The 18,850-nt window shown below is 48.2% G+C and overlaps 1 protein-coding gene across 1 annotated transcript in view; it reads left to right on the top strand.

Moving 5' to 3' along the window:
* Positions 1-957: 957 nt before the first annotated feature.
* cirop (ciliated left-right organizer metallopeptidase) overlaps positions 958-18,850 on the top strand; it is a 197,649-nt gene continuing 179,756 nt past the window's right edge. Inside the window, exon 1 of the mRNA XM_085983680.1 lies at positions 958-1,139. The gene's annotated coding sequence lies outside the window, so the exon portion shown is untranslated. The remainder of the gene's footprint in view (positions 1,140-18,850) is intronic.

Raw genomic sequence — 18,850 nt, 5'->3', positions numbered from 1 at the left:
GTTATACAGTGACAGACCTGTACCCACCAGTACCGTACCCCAGTTTTATACAGTGACAGACCTGTACCCACCAGTACTGTACCCCAGTATTATTGTGACAGACCTGCACCCACCAGTACTGTACCCCAATGTTATACAGTAATAGACCTGAAACCAATAGTACTGTACGCCAGTGTTATACAGAGACAGACCTGTACCCGCCAGAACTGTACCCCAGTGTTATGCAGTGACAGACCTGTACCCCCCAGTACTGTACCCCAGTGTTATACAGTGACAGACCTGTACCCACCAAATACTGTACCCCAGTGTTATACAGAGACAGACCTGTACCCACCAGAACTGTACCCGTGTTGAATAGTGACATACCTGTACCCACCAGTACTGTACCCCAGTGTTATACAGCGACAGACCTGTACCCCCCAGTACTGTACCAGTGTTATACAGTGACAGACCTGTACCCACCAAATACTGTACCCTAGTGTTATATAGTGTCAGACCAGTACCCACCAGTACTGTACCCCAGTTTTAGTGACAGGCCTGAACCCGCCAGTATTGTAACCCAGTGTTACAGTGACAGACCTGTACCCACCAGTACTCTACCCATGTTGCATAGTGACAGACCTGTACCTACCAGTACTGTACCTCAGTATTATACAGCGACAGACCTGTACCCCCCAATACTGTACCCCAGTGTTATACAGTGACAGACCTGTACCCACCAGTACTGTACCCCAGTATTATAAAGCGACAGACCTGTACCCAGCAGTACTGTACCCCAGTGTTATTCTGTGACAGACCTGTACCCACCAGTACAGTACCCGAGTTATACAGTGATGTGGTGTATGTGCCTTTAAGAGCCCCTTATGTACTGTAATGCCGGTAATGGCCACTCGGGCTATATAAACCTGTATAGTGTCTTGTATCTGTTAGTTCACCTCCAGACTTTGCCCAGTAAGCACCTGTTAAACCAACTCCTGCATCCCGTGTCTCCATTAACACACGGATCCAACAGTGGCGACGAATTGGAAACGGACTTACCTGCAATTCGGCAGCACCTCAAGGAGATCGATTCCTCAGACGAAGGAAGAAGAAAAAAAGAAAAAAACTGTGGTTTCACCAGCTAGCCGGGCTGGTGGCAGGTACTGCAATAATCCTTCTTGGGCGGCGGGCTGGGGCTCGATCGGCTGGCTCTGCAGCGGGGCCAAGCAGTGAAGGCGCAGGCAAACAAATACGAAGGGTGGAGCACTCGGGAGACGGCCAGCTCTGCAAAGCAGGTCGGCGTTCAGACCACGCAGAGGGCGGGGAAAGTGTAAAGTCTGTGGGTTGTTTAGTTAATTAATACACAGACTCCAAGAGTAACTTAAAACAGGACTTTACTATTCGAAGGTCAGGGCGAATCTGCCCAATAAATCCTGACACAACACTTATATACTGGTGTGGTCACCGTCGGTATTACAGTATACAGAAGCCAAACAAAGTAGTGCCACACCTAAAATAGTTCTCTTAAAGGTGAACGGTTACATACAATAGTTCTCTTAAAGGTAGACGGGTACATACACTACAATCCTCCCTTTTTAGCTTACAACATACTTATTCCCCATTAAACATAACATATAATCAACTTCATGTAAAACAATTCACAGATATAGTCTCTGCGGGAAACAGTTTACAGATTCAGTCTCTGCGGGAAACAGTTCACAGATTCAGTCTCCGGTCTTGACTCGGTCCGAACAACATCTCTGTGGTGTAGCCGGTTCCCATTTCTAGCGTGACTCATCCAATAGTCTTTCCCTTGGCTTAACAGCTTGAACTTCCATCCTGCTGAACCAGCAGTGCTGACTTTTACAAACAGCTGGACTGCCTTGGTAATTTTTCCTACTTTCCAACTGATTTGGCCCCCTTCGTAGGGCCCACGTGCATGATCTGATAGAAGTGATAATGATTTAGATGGTTATCGTCATCTGCTTCGTCTTTTTCTTTTCTGCTTCTTGGAGACGCTCGGGGCTCCCTTATCCGCTGCCAACTGTAGCGCCACCATCTCCCTATGTTCCTTAGACTTTAAGTGCTTCATCCTGATTTCTGCACTTTGGGAGTTTTCATCACAAGCTGGGCAGACCAAGTCATCGTAATATTCCGTGTCACTCAACAGGTCATGGTAATATTCGGTGTCGTCCTGAGCTAGTCTAGCGAGAAGGCCTGCTACTTCTTCCTTACCCAACTGGACGTTAGCCGACTGTTGTTCCCTCCCTAGACATCTTTCCTGAAGAGACTTCTTCATGCGTTCATATTCATCCCGCTCTTCCTGGGTTTCCTGCCAATCCTTCACTAATGACCTCATTTGTGATTCCAATACTTCCCCTTCCATCGGGGATTGATTGATCGGGCTATTCAATCCTTCTACTGGAGCAGCTGTTTCAACATTCTGTAGTTCACATTGACGTGATTCAGCGTACTTTCGGCAGCCCCGTAAAATCTGTGTTGCAACCTCAACTATTCCCCAAACTTTTGAGAGCTCCGAACCCCTTCCCTTTGAAGATTGAAGCTCGCGTTCAAATGGTTCCCCTTGCAGAGTCTTGTCTCTCAGCATATGAAGGAGTTGGCTGACCGTTAACTCTTCCATGGGGACCCTGTGGATCAGAGTCTTCTCCATTTCATCCACCTTTTCCTCCAATGCTTTCACCTTTTTTTCCTCTTGTACTTTGGCTTTAAGCGCTCGGAGAAGTTGCGCCTTGATGCTCTCTAGCTCATGTTCAGGGGCCATTCTTACAGTCTCTGTGTTTCTTACAGTTGCCTTTTCTTTCACTGAAAGAATTCCCAGTTGAATCTGTTCTTCAAGTTGTTGAACCTCGGTCATTGCCGCCTCATATTTGTCTTGGGTTTCCTTCAATATTTTTATGAGTTCTTGGACATCTTGACTTTCATGTTCTGCCATGTCTTTCACCTCTAATTTCTCATCTATGGATGGAACTTCTACTGATGAGTCTGTCTTGGCCTTGAGCTCATCAAGAATTTCCTGCAGCCTTTGGACTTCTTGCTCATGTTCAACCTTTAGTTGCTCATATGCTTCCACTGAAACTAGCTTTTCGGAGGTTGCCGAGTTAACCCCCTCCAGGATTGTAGCCTGGGCCTGTTCATACTTGTTGTGTATGTAATATGTGTGCTACTTTAAACCGATGGACAGGACTGCACTACTTGTAGGGCGTAGTGATACGCAGTACCACTCCTGGCCATAGGGGTATAAATAGTACTGTGGGTACTGATCTCCCCTCAGTTCCCGCCTGTGGGCATGAAGTAAAGACCTACGTGTAGTCCCTACCTCCAACCAGTAAAGACCTGTTTGAGTTATATGTTTAAGTCTTTGTGTTAATTGTTCAATACAATACACATACTTAACACTGGCGACGAGTCAGGTTCTTACCCTGCGGCAGTTGAAGAGAGGTTTCAAACCTCACCACCCCACTAGAAGCGACAGGCTTTAGGACTCTGAAGCCTCCATCAGCGACTGAGCACTGGAGTGCAGCAGCCATCCTGACAGCTTCCAGCGACTGACAGAAGTCTTTCTGCAGTTTCCTTGTTCAACTTAGGTGGTGGGGTAAGCCGTGCAGCGTTGGCTGCAAAGACAGGGCTGGGGAAGTCGGAGGAGATAAGGGCCATCGATCGCGATCGGAGATAAGGCCGGGCCGCTTTCAAGTGCGAGGCGCAGCGCGGGCCAGCGATCGGGACCAAAGATAAGGGCCGCACTCGGACTGAAAAGCGCGGCGGCTGCAGAAGCTCAAGGTGCGAGAGCCGCGGTGCACAGCGCGGTCTATCGATCGGGACCAAAGATAAGGGCCGCACTCGGACTGAAAGGCGCGGCGGCTGCAGAAGCTCAAGGTGCGAGAGCCGCGGTGCACAGCACGGGCTATCGATCGCACAGAAGATAAGGGCCGAGAGCCGCTTCGGTCGGGAGCCACTTCGCGATCCAGCGATTGCATCTGCTGATAAGGGCCGCACTCGGGGGCTGAAGGGAGACGGCGTCGGGGGACGGGTGAAGACCGCCAAGCGTGGGAAAACCGCCATTTTGTGGGCGGAGGACGACGGCAAGAGCGGGAAGCCGCCATCTTTGATAACAAGTAAAGAAAATAAAATCTGAGAAATTGCAAATCTACAATGCCTAAACACGGGAATATTAGTACCTTTGATAGTGACCTCGAAGATTGGGCCATATATGTTGAAAGAGTAAAAAATTATTGTAAGGCCAATAAAATTCGTGACCAAGATAAAGCTCTAACATTATTAAATTTAATGGGTGCGAAGACATACGGGCAATTGAAACACCTGTTATCACCAGATGAACCGGCGGATAAGACGTTCGATGAGATTGTTACTGTCCTGAAAGATCATCTAAACCCCACGCCGCTGATGCTAGTGGAACGATTTAAATTTTACGACAGAAGGCAGCTACAGCATGAAAGCAATGCTGAATATTTGCTGGAATTGCGTAAATTAGCGAAATATTGCCAGTTTGGAACGGGACTGACAGATGCACTACGAGACAAATTTGTGTGTGGTTTATTTAAACAGGATACACAAAAGCGACTGCTCGAGGAGAATGAGCTGACGCTTGAGAAGGCGGTCACTATGGCAGCAGCACACGAAGCCGCAGCGAGAGGCACGGCAGTAATGCAGCTACGGTCACCGGAGCTCAGTGCACACAAATTGGGTGTGAGTTCTGGCAAATGTTATCATTGTGGAAAGACAACGCATGATCAGAACCAGTGTTGGTTTAAAAACCAAGAATGTAGAACTTGTGGTAGGCTTGGACACATAGCTAGAGTATGCAGGTCAGGGAAGAAGACCAGCAACAAGAAGTCACCGCAAGGAAAATACGCAAAAGTACACAAGGTGGCCGAACAGGAGTCCGATTCAGACGCTAGCAGTAATGAACTGGCTGGCTTAAGCAGTATTGAACTGGTTAGCTTAAGGGTACTCAACGTTGGTAAGGGTGCAGACCTCCAGACAATTTGGGTCACTCTTCAGATAGAAGGAGTCCAAGTAAAACTGGAATTGGACACTGGATCGGCATTGACGGTCATAAATAAGAAAGATTATGGAAGGTTATTCCAACATATTCCCCTACAGGATACGGAGCTCATATTGAAAACATACACGGGGCAAAGAGTGTACCCCATCGGGAAAATTGAGGTCACAGTGGTCCACAAGGGCGAAGAAAGTCAAATAATGGACTTATATGTGCTATCTGAAGGAGGTCCTCCACTACTAGGACGGGAGTGGATTAGGAAAATGAATATCGACTGGCATTTCCTACAAACAATAACGAGTGAGAACTCGGTGAACATAATCAACCCAGACTCTGGAACTGATGATGGTAAGACCAACCCGTGTGCAAAAGACAAAGTTTCAGCACAGAATTCCACTGAGATAGGGAATTCTGAGTCTGTCCAGTCTACTGACATGCACATTTCTGAGGGACACCGGGCTCGAACTCAACTCCATTTCAAACTGCAACAGCAATTAGAACAAATGATTCGCCGTTTTGAGCAAGAGATGAATGCGATGAAAGAGTTCTTTGATATAGAGTGGGAACATCTGGAAAGACAACAGAAGCAGCTGCTGGAGCAAATGGAGCAGGAGCACACAAAACGTCTGATGTCAGAGGAGTTAACGGTCAGCCAACTCCTGCATATGCTGAAGGACAGGACTCTGAAATGGGAAAAACTTGAACACGAACTTCAATATTCAAACGAAAGGGGTTCGGAGCTCTCAAAGGTTATTGGAAGAGCTGAGGTGGCAACACAGACTGAGATGACTGCAACAGAGCAGCCCTTGGATGCCAAAAGTACGCTGACTCACGTCAACGTAAAACAACAGACCGCTGAAACAGCTGCTCCGGTAGAGGGATTGAATAGTCCGATCAATCAATCTCCAAAAGAAGTTGAAGTAGTAAAATCTCAAATGAGGTCATTAGTAAACGACTTGCTGAAAGCCCAGAAAAAGCTGGATGAAGAGGTACGCATGAAGAAGTCTCTTCAGGAAAGATGTCTGGACTTGGAACAAAAGCTGGCTAACGCCCAGCTGGGTATGGAGGAAATAGAAGACCCTCTCGCTGGCCTAGATCAGGACGACACCGAATATTACCATGACCTATTGAGTGACACTGAATATTATAGTGACCTGGTCTGCCCAGCTTGTGATGAAAACTCCCAAAGTGCAGAAATCAGGATGAATCACTTAAAGTCTAAGGAACATAGGGAGATGGTGGCGCTACAGCTGGCAGCTGACAGGGGAGCCCAGAGAGTCTCTAAGAAGCAGAAAAGGAAAAGAGGAAGCAGAAGATGATAACCATCTGAATCATTATCACCCCTACCAGATCACACACGTGGTCCCTCCGAACGGAGCCAAATCAGTTCGGAAGTTCAAGCTGTTAAATCCATGGAAGGACTATTGAATGAGTCACTCCAGCAACGTGAACCGACTACACCACAGAGACTGAATCTGTGAACTATTTTCCGCAGAGATTGAATCTGTGAACTGTTTTCCGCAGAGACTGAATCTGTGATCTGTTTTGACATGAAGTTATCTATGTATCTATGTTATTCTGTTATGTAAACCTGAAGTTATATATGTATATATGTTATTACGTTATGTTAAATGGGGAGATGACTGTAAAGCTAAGAAGGGAGGAATGTTGTGTATGTAATATGTGTGCTACTTTAAACCTATGGACAGGACTGCACTACTTGTAGGGCGTAGTGATACGCAGTACCACTCCTGGCCATAGGGGTATAAATAGTACTGTGGGTACTGATCTCCCCTCAGTTCCCGCCTGTGGGCATGAAGTAAAGACCTACGTGTAGTCCCTACCTCCAACCAGTAAAGACCTGTTTGAGTTATACGTTTAAGTCTTTGTGTTAATTGTTCAATACAATACACACACTTAACAATACTGTTCCTTCAACTTCTCAAACTCTGCTTGTAAGGAGTCGTCGAGAAGAACTGGAATAAAATCCTGGCTTCCTGAAGATTCCTCTTCATTTGCTTCTTTCTGCAAATATTCTAACTCCTGAACATCATAAGGGAGATGTGATCGGTGATTGGTCACGATGGCTCTATGGTCGCTCTCTGCTTGAGCTAGCTGCTTCTGTTGTCTTTCCAGATTCTCCCATTCGGTGTCATAGAACTTTTTCATTGTTTTCATCTCTTGTACGAGACGGTAACTCAATTGTTCTAATTGTTGTCGTGATTTGAAATAAAGTTGAGTCCGAGCTCGGTGTTCTTCCGTCATGGATATGTCCTTAAACTGAACAGACTCAGAATTCTCTGTCAAACTATGTTGTCGTTGTTCGGTGGAGCTCTGTTCTGAAACTTTGTTCTTCTCTGAAGCATAAGCCTTTCTGCATGCCTTCGTTTTTCCAACCTTAGTCGGCAAGTCCATTTTAGCCTTGTCTTTCATATTTGGGTTGGTCTTATCGTCATCCGATTCAGAATCTGAGCTGATTGTCTGCACCGAGTCCTCACTCGTTATGGCTTTTAGATAGTGCCATTCCATGTCTATTTTCTTGATCCACTCCCATCCTAGAAGTGGTGGTCCTCCCTCAGGTAGTACGTATAAGTTCATTCTTGGGTGTTCTTTACCCCTATCTCTCACCTTGACTCTTATCTTTCCCATAGGGTATACTTTATGCCCCGTGTATGTCTGCAATACGAACTTGGTATCCCTTAAGGGTATATGTGAGAATAGCTGGTGGTAATCCCTTCGATTTATGACTGATAGAGCTGATCCAGTGTCCAACTCCATTTTCACTTGGACTCCAGCTATTTTTAGCATGACCCAGATAGTTTGTAGGTCAGCTTCCTTACTCACATTGTGAATTCTCAGACTACCCAGCTCCTGGCCGTTTGGGTCTGAGTCCGAATTCTGTTCGTCTGAACTCTTCTCAGCCACCTTGTGTACCTTGTTGTACTTTTCCTGTGATGGCTTCCTTTGGCTGTTGGTCCTTTGGTTGTTGGTCTTCTTCCCTGACCGGCATACCTTAGCTATGTGACCCAGTTTGCCACATTTGCTACATTCCTGGTTCTTAAACCAGCATTGGTTCTGGTCGTGTGTTGTCTTCCCACAACGATAGCATTTTGTTGTTGTCGAGGTAATTTGATCCACACTGAGTGCCGCTGTCTTTAGCTGCATTTCCGCAGTTCCCTTCGCTGCGGCTTCGTGCGATGCTGCAATAAGGACAGCCCTGTCAAGTGTAAGGTCGTTCTCTTCGAGTAGTCGCTTTTGCGTTCCTTCCTTTGCCAATCCGCACACGAACTTGTCTCGCAATGCCTCTGTCAGATTCCCTCCAAACTGGCAGTATTTCGCTAGTCTACGCAGTTCGACCAAGTATTCTGCGTTGCTTTCGTCTTTCCGTTGCGTTCTCGCATAGAATTTGAATCGTTCCGCCAATATCAACGGTGTGGGGTTCAAGTGATCCTTCAGAACAGCCACACTATCATCGAAAGTCTGATCCGCCGGTTTAGCCGGTGATAGTAGATGCTTCAAGAGCCCGTATGTCTTCGCGCCCATCGAGTTTAGCAAGGTTATAGCTTTGTCATCTTCTTCTATTTTATTGGCCTCACAATAGATCTCAATGCGTTCCACATACGTGGCCCAGTCTTCTACCTCGGAATTAAAATCGTTGATGTTACCATGCTCAGGCATCTTCCTCTCTTCCTGATAACACCACGGATTATTTCTTTAAATTTTCTTTTTTTTTCAAGATGGCGGTTCCCGCGAAAATGGCGGTTTCCCGCGCTTATCTTCTCTCCCCGCCCACTTCAATGGCGGTTCCCCGCTTCTGTCTTCTTCTCCGCCTAATGGCGGTTTCCCGCATTTCTTCCCCTGGCGGGAGGGGTACACTTTCCCCACGGGCGACGGCTGCTGGCTTTCAGGTTCACAGCCTGCGCGTCGGCTTCAGTGCTTTCCCTTTTCTCGGCAGGGCAACCGGCGCTGGGTACACCCCGTTGACGGCGAACAGTTTCAGCCGCTGGGCTGGCTCTCACTCAGTTCCCCTTGCTCGGGCTCTGTCTCTCTCCTGCTCGCTCGGCTCTACCGGCGCTGGGTACACCCCGTTGACGGAGAACAGTTTCAGCCGCTGGACTGACTCTCGCTCAGTCTCCCTTGCTCGGGCTCTGTCTCTCTCCCGCTCGCTCGGCTCTACCGGCGCTGGGTACACCCCGTTGATGGAGAACAGTTTCAGCCGCTGGACTGGCTCTCGCTCAGTCTCCCTTGGTCGGCTCTGCCTCTCCCGCTCGCTCGGCTCCCAATCGCGCCTCCCAGCCCTCTCGCCATCCGGTGCTTCCCTCCCCGGCTGCGGCTGAGTTTATCTCTTCCCGCGCCTACGTTCCCGGTCGCAGCGCTTCGTGGCTTCGGTCGCTGCCCGGCCTTTTTCGCCGGTCGCGGTCAAGCTGTCTCACGACGCCGTTGCGTCCCCCAGCCTGTTTGTACCGCAGCTTCCTTGCTCCACGCTGCCCCAGTCTCAGCGCCTCTGGACCCGACTTCTGTCCGGCTCCTTTCCCCCTCGACCGTGGTCGAGTGCACCGCCCTTATCCTCCGGTTATTCTTCTTACTTTCCCTTACTCACAGTCACCGTGGCCGCCTTGCTTCTTGTGCTGATCGGCTCACTCCTCACCGTGGCAGAAGGGACAGTCCGTGCCTGTTGCTGATGGAAGTCTTTGGCCTAGAAATTGGGTTGTGGGTTCGCCAGGGCTGTAGCGCCAGAAATTTTGCGCCAGCGTTAATGCGGCAGCGCCCGACGAAAATTCGGTTGCGCCGGGCCCAGATGGCGGCGGGCGCTAAAGGAGGGTTTTAGCGCCTCAAAACGGGCGTTCAATTGGGTTTTCCGGCGCTAATCCCCCGCTGCGGCACCCGATGCGGTGCGGCAGGCTGGGGAACTGCAGGCCTCCTCCTTCTGTTAAGGAGGAGCTGCCTGCAGCCGACAACTGACCGGCGGATTCCCCCGACATCTGAGCCCGGCACCTCGGGGAAGTGCCGGGCTCGCAGCACACACACATCAGGGCCGCGGGGGGGGTGATGCAGGAGTCCGGGAAGGGAGGTGCGGGCAGGCGGCCGCCGGGAACGCGGCCGGCCGCCGCTCCACCTTTATGCGCCGGCGCAAAGGCGTGTAAGAACCCTTTCCACAATCGTTGGTTGCGCCTGCCACGGGCGAGGCGGGCGCAACTGAATTTGGGCTTGGGGCCGGGTTACCACGGCAACCGGGACGCTGCGCACACCGATGACGTCATCGGTGCCGGCGCAGCGCTACCGGCTAACGCCGATGGTAAGGCCCAAGTCAATTTCAGAAACGGCTATAATTCCAGCGCAATGCCCTCCAGCGCCGCTAATTGGGCGCTAACCCCACTCAATTTCTAGGCCTTTGTCTCTAAATTCTTCCTCCTTTCTAGTTCTGCAGCCTCGAGTTTTCTCCCAGCAGAACGACGAGGGCGGTTGCCTCTTCTCGACGCTCGTTAACTGCTTCGGAAGTATTGTTGCCACAGGGTACGATCGGACTCGTCGCCACTGTAAAGTCTGTGGGTTGTTTAGTTAATTAATACACAGACTCCAAGAGTAACTTAAAACAGGACTTTACTATTCGAAGGTCAGGGCGAATCTGCCCAATAAATCCTGACACAACACTTATATACTGGTGTGGTAACCGTCGGTATTACCGTATACAGAAGCCAAACAAAGTAGTGCCACACCTAAAATAGTTCTCTTAAAGGTGAACGGTTACATACAATAGTTCTCTTAAAGGTAGACGGGTACATACACTACAGAAAGTCCCAGAGAGTCCAGCGGGAACAAGTCTCCGACTATTAAAAATATTTGTATAAATAAAAACCGCGGAGAACAGCGTTGTCAGCGGCAACAGCGGCGGGAAAGCGCGGGAGGCGCCATTTTTTTTTCAGCAAGGAAGAAAGGAAAGCGCGGGAGACGCCATTTTTTTTAGGATGCCTATGACTGGCAACATTACTACTTTCGATAGTGATGTAGAGGATTGGGCCACATGTGGAAAGAGTGGAAGTATATTGCACAGCGAATGAAATAAAGGATGATAAAAAGGCATCGGTACTTCTAAATCTAATGGGCGCAAGGACATACAGGCTGTTATGAAACTTAATCACTCCAGCCAAACCGATGGACAAGAATTTTAAGGAGATTGTTGATACCCTACACTGCCAATTCGGGGCAGGACTGGCAGATTCTCTACGAGACAAATTCGTCTGCGGTCTCCTAAGTGAAGGAACACAAAAAAGGCTACTTTCTGAGAAAGATTTGACACTGGACAAGGCTTTCAGTGTAGCTGTATCATACGAAGCAGCAGCAAGAGGAGCTGCAGAGATACAGCAAAAGCCACAGGACTTCGGCACCCATGAAATGACACGGGGTTTCGAGAGATGTTATCGCTGCGGCAGATCCCCCCATGACCAGAGGGACTGCTGGTTCAAGGACAAAGCATGCAGGCAATGCAGAAAGATGGGACACATTACACGTGTATGCCGATCTGGAAACAAAAAATCCACTGACAGAAAAAAAATCAATAAGGAAAAGTACAGAAAGGTACAAATGATGACGGACAGTAGCTCCGAAGACCAGAAGAGCGATAGCGACTCCGAAAACAAGAGACTAAGCTCTCTCAAATTACATAATGTAATTGCCAAAGAAGATTACCAGACCATTTGGGTTACCCTCACGATAGCGGTGTCCCCAGTTAAAATGGAGCTAGATACAGGATCAGCTCTGACCGTCATAAGTAGACGGGATTACGAGCGGCTATTTCCGCATATACCTTTGAAAGACACATCCATTATCTTGAAAACATATACAGGGCAGAAAGTATACCCCAAAGGGAAAATAAAGGTGCCTGTTGTATACAACGGCAAGGAAATACAGAAGTTGTATTTATACGTTCTGCAAGATGGTGGTCCACCGCTGTTCGGACGTGAATGGATCAGGAAGATACGTTTGGACTGGCACTCCATTCAGGCACTGATGGTGACCAGTAAGAAAAAAAATGATGATGACATCATACCTGAACGATTAAAAGACACCTTGGCCAACGCCAAAGAAGTGTTCCAACAGGAACTAGGAACCTTGAAAGGCGTCACCGCCTCAATAAAAGTGGAAGATGCGGCAATTCCCAAGTTTTTTAAGGCAAAGCCGGTGCCATACGCAATTCGTCCAGCAGTCGAGGCAGAGCTGGAGAATTTGGAAAAGACAGGCGTGTTATCCAAGATAGATTGGAGCGAATGGGCAACACCCATCGTCCCGGTCATGAAGAAAACGTTAAATAATGATAAATCTGAAGAACAGAGAAAAATTCGCATCTGTGGGGACTTCAAGGTGACTGTAAACCCAGTCCTTCACACGGTACAGTATCCTCTTCCGAGGATAGAAGATATTTTCGCCTCACTATCCGGAGGGAAACGTTTCACAAAAATTGACTTGGCACAGGCATATCTATAGATGGAGGTTGAGGAGGCCTCTAAAAAGTATCTCACAATAAACACACACAAAGGCCTGTACCAGTACAATCGACTGGTTTTCGGAATAGCATCAGCTCCAGCTATCTGGCAAAGAGCTATGGAACAAGTCCTGCAAGGGATTCCTGGGACTCAATGCTACCTAGACGACATCCTTGTAACAGGAGAAAACGACAACGAGCACCTTGCCAATTTGGAGAAGGTGCTCACTAGGCTGAGAGAACGGGGCCTACGAGCAAACCGCCCCAAGTGCGAATTTTTCCAGAAACAAATATCATATTGTGGCCACATAATTAATGAAGAAGGGTTGCATAAGTCCCCTGAGAAAATTGAAGCAGTCATAAAAGCACCAGCACCTGAAAATGTCTCACAATTAAGGTCGTTCCTGGGATTGATAAATTACTACCATAAATTTTTACCGAACTTGTCAACTGTTCTGCACCCTCTTAACGCACTGCTACAAACGGGAGTTATTTGGAAATGGAGCGAGGACTGTAAATGTGCCTTCCATAAATGCAAAGACTTAATCACGTCCAAGGAAGTTTTGGCTCATTACAACCCATCACTGCCAATCAGACTGGCGTGCGATGCATCCCCTTACGGCGTAGGAGCGGTATTATCACATAGATTCCCTGATGGCTCAGAATGGCCGATACCTTTTGCGTCACGCTCATTGAACTCAGCCGAGCGTAACTATGCCCAGATCGACAGGAAAGCACTCAGCCTGGTATGGGGAGTGAAGAAATTCAACCATTACCTACACGGACAAAAATTTACCTTGTTGACTGACCATCAACCCCTCGTCTCCATATTCAACCCTAAAAAGGGTGTTCCCATTATGACAGCGCAAAGGCTACAGAGGTGGTCCCTTTTTCTAGGGGCACACCAATATGACATAGAATACAAAGGATCAAAACAGCATGGGAATGCTGACGGTTTATCGCGCCTACCGTTGCCAACGGCAGAAGAGGCACCTACAGTAGACCCAGTGGAGATGTTCCACTCAACCATAGTGGAATGTCTACCAGTAACAAATTCTGCCATTGAAAAGGAAACGAGAAATGACCCGACTCTCTCACGAGTCTACGAATTAACGGTGAAGGGATGGCCAGCACATGGCGAACCACTGTTGCCAGCATTCTCGCAAAGAAGAGAACAGCTGTCAGTGTGCCGAGGAACCTTGATGTGTGGATCCAGAGTGGTGATTCCACCCAAACTCCAGGATAAAGTGCTAAAGGAGCTTCACGAGGGGCATCTGGGTGGAGTGAAAATGAAGAACCTAGCCAGAGCGTTTGTGTGGTGGCCAGGTATCGATGGAGACATCGAAGAAATGACCAAGAGCTGCCTAGGATGCCAGAAGGTCCAAAACGCCCCACCACAAGCCCCTCTACATCCATGGGAGTGGCCCTCATCTCCATGGCAAAGGGTACACATTGACTTTGCTGGTCCATTTATGGACTCAATGTTCTTAATCGCGGTTGATGCACACTCCAAGTGGCCGGAGGTAATAAAGATGTCCTCCACCACCACGGAAAAAACCATCACAGTATTAAGGACCATATTTGCCAGGAATGGGCTGCCTGAACAGATCTGTTCTGATAATGGACCGCAATTTGTGTCCGAAGAATTCAGGAAGTTCTTAAAAAACAATGGGGTTAAGCACTGTATACTGCAAGGCGAATGAAGTGCCAGATGACAAGAAAACGCTGGTATTGTTGAATTCAATGGGTGCAAAAACGTATGGCTTACTACGAAACCTAGTAACCCCAGAGAAGCCAGTCGAAAAGGATTTTGAAAACATAGTGTCAATCCTACAGGACCACTTAAACCCCACACCACTGCTGATAGCAGAAAGATTTAAGTTTCACAAAAGGAACCAGCATAAAGATGAAAGTAATGCTGAGTATTTAACGAAACTGCGCAAGCTATCGAAACACTGCCAGTTTGGAACGGGACCAGCAGATACTTTAAGGGACAAGTTTGTGTGTGGGCTTCAAAGTGAAGGAACCCAGAAACGGCTTCTATCAGAAAAGGATCTTATGCTGGACAAGGCTTTCAGCATTGCAGTATCACACAAAGCAGCAGCACGGGGCGCGGCAGAGATACAACGGAGACCGCAAGAATATGGCACAAATGAAATGTCATACGGAACAGTGACGTGCTATCGCTGCGGCAGAACAACACACGACCATAATGATTGCTGGTTCAAGGACAAAGTGTGCAGACAGTGTGGAAAAGTAGGACACATAGCAAGAGTCTGCAGGTCGGGAAAGAAAACCAGCAGCAACAAATCTCCACAGGAGAAGTACAAGAAGGTACATAAGGTGACGGAGAGTAGTTCAGACAAACAGAAAAGTGATACAGACTCCGGAAGCAAGGAGCTGGGTTGTCTGAAACTACATAATGTGATCAAAACGGAGGATCACCAAACTATCTGGGTCACGCTCAAGATAGCAGGAGTCCAAGTGAAAATGGAATTGGACACAGGATCAGCCCTAACAGTCATAAACCGAAGGGACTACAAGCGGCTATTCTCACATATACCCTTGAGAGATACAGAGATTGTCTTGAAGATGTACACGGGGCAAAAAGTCTACCCCAAAGGAAAAATAAGGGTGAACGTTATATATAACGGCAAGGAAACACCAAAAATGGACCTATATGTATTGCCAGATGGAGGACCACCACTACTAGGACGTGAATGGATCCGGAAGATACAGCTAGATTGGCATTCCATACAAGCACTGACTGTAGATGCCAAAAAGGATGACGACGTCACACCTGGACGACTGTCAAAAATGCTAACTGACGCACAAGAAGTGTTCCAGCAGGGACTCGGAACACTAAAAGGCATAACAGCGACGAACAAAATAGAGGAAAATGCGAGCCCAAAGTTTTTTAAGGCCAGACCGGTACCTTATGCGATCCGCCCAGCCGTCGAAGCAGAGCTGGAAGGTTTGGAACGTTCAGGAGTACTGTCCAAAGTGGACTGGAGCGAGTGGGCTACACCCATCGTTCCTGTAATGAAGAGGTCGTTGAGTAATACGCCTGGGGAACCAAAGAAGGTTCGCATCTGTGGGGACTTTAAGCTGACAGTGAACCCAGTCCTTCACACTGTACAATATCCGCTTCCGCGGATTGAAGATATTTTTGCCTCGCTATCTGGAGGGAAACGCTTCACTAAGATTGATCTGGCCCAGGCGTACCTGCAAATGGAGGTAGAAGAACCCTCGAAACAGTACCTCACAATCAACACTCATAAAGGTCTCTACCAATACAACCGGCTGGTGTTCGGGGTAGCATCAGCTCCGGCTATTTGGCAAAGGGCAATGGATCAAGTCCTGCAAGAGATTCCAGGGACCCAGTGTTATTTGGACGACAGCCTGGTCACGGACGAAAATTACAGTGATCACCTTGCCAACCTGGAGCAGGCGCTCACTAGATTGAAGGAATATGGGCTCCGAGCTAATCGCCACAAATGCGAGTTTTTCCAGAAGCAGATCTCGTATTGTGGCCACGTTATTGATGAAGAGGGGTTACATAAGTCCCCTGAAAAGATTGAGGCAGTAGTCAAGGCTCCAGCACCGGAAAATGTGTCACAACTGAGGTCGTTCCTCGGGCTGGTGAACTACTACCATAAGTTCTTGCCGCATTTGTCTACCGTACTACACCCACTGAACACCCTACTGCAAACGGGGGTACCATGGAAGTGGAGTGACGAATGTAAACGAGCTTTCCAGAAGAGCAAAGCATTGATCACATCAAAAGAGGTGTTGGCTCATTTCAACCCAGCACTACCAATTCGGTTGGCGTGTGATGCATCACCCTATGGCATTGGAGCGGTGCTGTCGCACAAATTCCCGGACGGCTCGGAGAGGCCAGTAGCCTTTGCGTCTCGGTCACTAACCTCAGCCGAGCGTAACTACGCCCAGATTGACAGGGAGGCCCTCAGCCTAGTGTGGGGAGTGAAAAAGTTCAATCACTATCTGCACGGGCAGAAGTTCACCTTGCTGACTGACCACCAACCACTTGTCTCCATCTTTAATCCAAAGAAGGGCGTTCTGGTGATGACTGCGCAACGGCTACAAAGATGGTCCCTTTTTCTAGGGGCGCACCAATATGAAATCGAGTATAAGGGCACGAAACAGCATGGAAACGCTGATGGGCTATCACGCCTGCCACTGCCTACTGCGGAGGAAGCACCAGCAGTGGATCCTGTCAAAATATTTCATTCGACTATAATTGAATGCTTGCCAGTAACTAACGCTGGTATAGAGAAGGAGACCCGAAATGACCCGACACTGTCTCGGGTATATGATTTGACGGTGAAGGGATGGCCAGCACATGGCGACTCACTGTTGCCAGCATTCTCATCCAAAAGAGAACAGCTGTCAGTGTGCCGGGGGACCTTGATGTGTGGATCCCGAGTGGTAATTCCACCCAAGTTAAGGGAGAGAGTGCTCAATGAGCTTCACGAAGGTCATCTGGGAGGGGTGAAAATGAAAAGCCTTGCTAGGGCTTATGTGTGGTGGCCGGGGATCGATCAGCAAATCGAGGACCTGACAAAGAGCTGCTCAGGATGCCAGAAGGTCCAAAATGCACTACCACATGCCCCTCTACACCCATGGGAGTGGCCCTCATCTCCATAGCAATGGGTGCATATTGATTTTGCTCGTCCATTCATGGACTCAATGTTTTTAATAGCCGTGGATGCGCACTCGAAATGGCCTGAGGTGATCAAAATGTCCTCCACCACCACGGAGAAAACTATTGCAGTCCTACGGACCATTTTTGCCAGGAAAGGCTTGCCAGAGCAGATTTGCTCTGATAATGGACCACAGTTTGTGTCCAAAGAGTTTCGAAGATTTATGAAAAGGAATGGGGTAAGGCATTACACATCCGCCCCGTATCATCCAGCCACAAATGGATTGGCTGAGAGGTTCGTACAAACCTTTAAAAAGGCGATAAAGGCCATGTGCGATGACGACATTCCACTGCAGCATAAGGTGGACAATTTCCTGTTAGCCTACAGAAATGCGACACATGCAGTCACCAACCAGGCCCCGGCTATGATGTTCTTTAACCGAAGGTTGAGGTCTCGTCTGGATTTGCTCCGACCAAATGTATGAAGAGATGTTGAGCATAAGCAATTCCAGCACATCAATGAGAAGCCGACAAGGAGCTTCAATGTAGGGCAACCAGTCTTGGCCCGCGACTACCGAACAGAGAAATGGCAACCAGGAACGATATGCACACGGCAGGGGCCACTAATGTACACAGTGGATGTTGGGGAGAACATTGTGAGACGCCATGTTGACCAGATCCTAGAGTCACAGGAACGAGTCAACCCCATGTCTCGCCCATACGTACCTGGTGATGAACCCGACGTACAGGTAGCATCTACCCCAGAAACAGTAGCATCAGAAGCGGATGAACCAACCGACGACAGGGGGCCAGAATCGCCTCCGCACCAAGAGCAAGACACTTGGGAAAGGCGCTAACCAGAAAGGATCAGGAAGCCTCCCCAAAGACTGAATTTATAAATGGAGTATTTTCAGTTAATGTTGCATGTTAAAAGTGTTAATTGTAATTAGTTTGATATTTAATTGTTAAATGAGTGTTATGGTACTGTTAATCTAAAAGGGGAGGAATTGTACTGTATGTACCTTTAAGGGGAGAACTACTTTCTACAGCTCCTGTATACTGTAGTACCGGCAGTGACCACACCTGTATATAAACCCTGAGTAGGGACCTGTATATTTAGTTCTAGAGTAACCCTCATTCAGTAAACACCTGTTGATCGTTCCCTGCAGTCTCTTGTCTAATTATTGAAGGACACAACATCAAGATACACGGATCTAACACAGTCCTGTTAGAATTTTATAGGTTTCGATGAGATCCCCTCTCAATCTTCTAAACTCCAGTGAGTATTAGCCCAATCGACACAATCTCTCCTCATACGTCATTCCTGCCATCCCAGGTGTCAGTCTGGTGAATCTTCGCTGTACTCCCTCCATGGCAAGAACATCCCTCCTCAGATAAGGCGACCAAAACTGCACACAATACTCAAGGTGTGGTCTCACCAAGGCCCTGTACAACTGCAGCAAGACATCCTTGTTCCTGTACTCGAACCCTCTCGCTATGAAGGCCAACATAGCGAGTTCCACAGTCTCACCACTCTCTGGGTAAAGAAGTTTCTCCTGAATTCACGACTGGATTTATTAGTGACTATCTTATATTTATGGCCCCTAGTTCTGGTCTCCCCCTACAAGTGGAAACAGCTCTGCGTCTGACTGACTATAACAGAAGTTAAATACAGCTCCCTACAAGG

Source organism: Somniosus microcephalus, chromosome 4, assembly GCF_052327205.1.
Source record: "Somniosus microcephalus isolate GS21.2 chromosome 4, FLI_Smic_1.0, whole genome shotgun sequence".
Lineage (NCBI taxonomy): Eukaryota > Metazoa > Chordata > Chondrichthyes > Squaliformes > Somniosidae > Somniosus > Somniosus microcephalus.
Note: the sequence above shows the minus strand (reverse complement) of the source record. Positions and strands in the feature narration are given on the sequence as shown.